Source organism: Cystoisospora suis (assembly GCF_002600585.1).
Source record: "Cystoisospora suis strain Wien I chromosome Unknown contig_4368, whole genome shotgun sequence".
NCBI classification, from domain to species: Eukaryota; Apicomplexa; class Conoidasida; order Eucoccidiorida; family Sarcocystidae; genus Cystoisospora; species Cystoisospora suis.
In genome coordinates, this window is record NW_027157160.1 from 28,881 (window position 1) to 29,115 (window position 235).

General features: G+C 49.4%; 1 protein-coding gene across 1 annotated transcript in view; it reads left to right on the forward strand.

Annotated features, from left to right (window-relative positions):
* CSUI_008005 (hect-domain (ubiquitin-transferase) domain-containing) overlaps positions 1 to 235 on the forward strand; it is a gene marked incomplete at its 5' end in the record, with an annotated part of 33,888 nt that overhangs the window by 28,851 nt on the left and 4,802 nt on the right. The gene's annotated exons all lie outside the window — the stretch shown is intronic.

Consider the following 235-nt stretch of genomic DNA (forward strand, 5'->3'; position numbering starts at 1 on the left):
GAAGAGGAAGAGAGAAGAAAAGATTCCTCTTCGGGCTCACCTCATTCTTTCTCAGCTCCATCGCTCTTACCGGGATCTTCACGTGAAACCCCTTCTTATGCTGCTCCTTCTTCCTCTTCTTCTTCATCGCCAACTCCGCCACTAGGAGGAGGCGAAGTAACATCTCCCCGAGTCAGCAACAATACAGAGGGGGACGATCTCACGAATGAATTAAGGCGTAAGAAGAAGAGAAGAG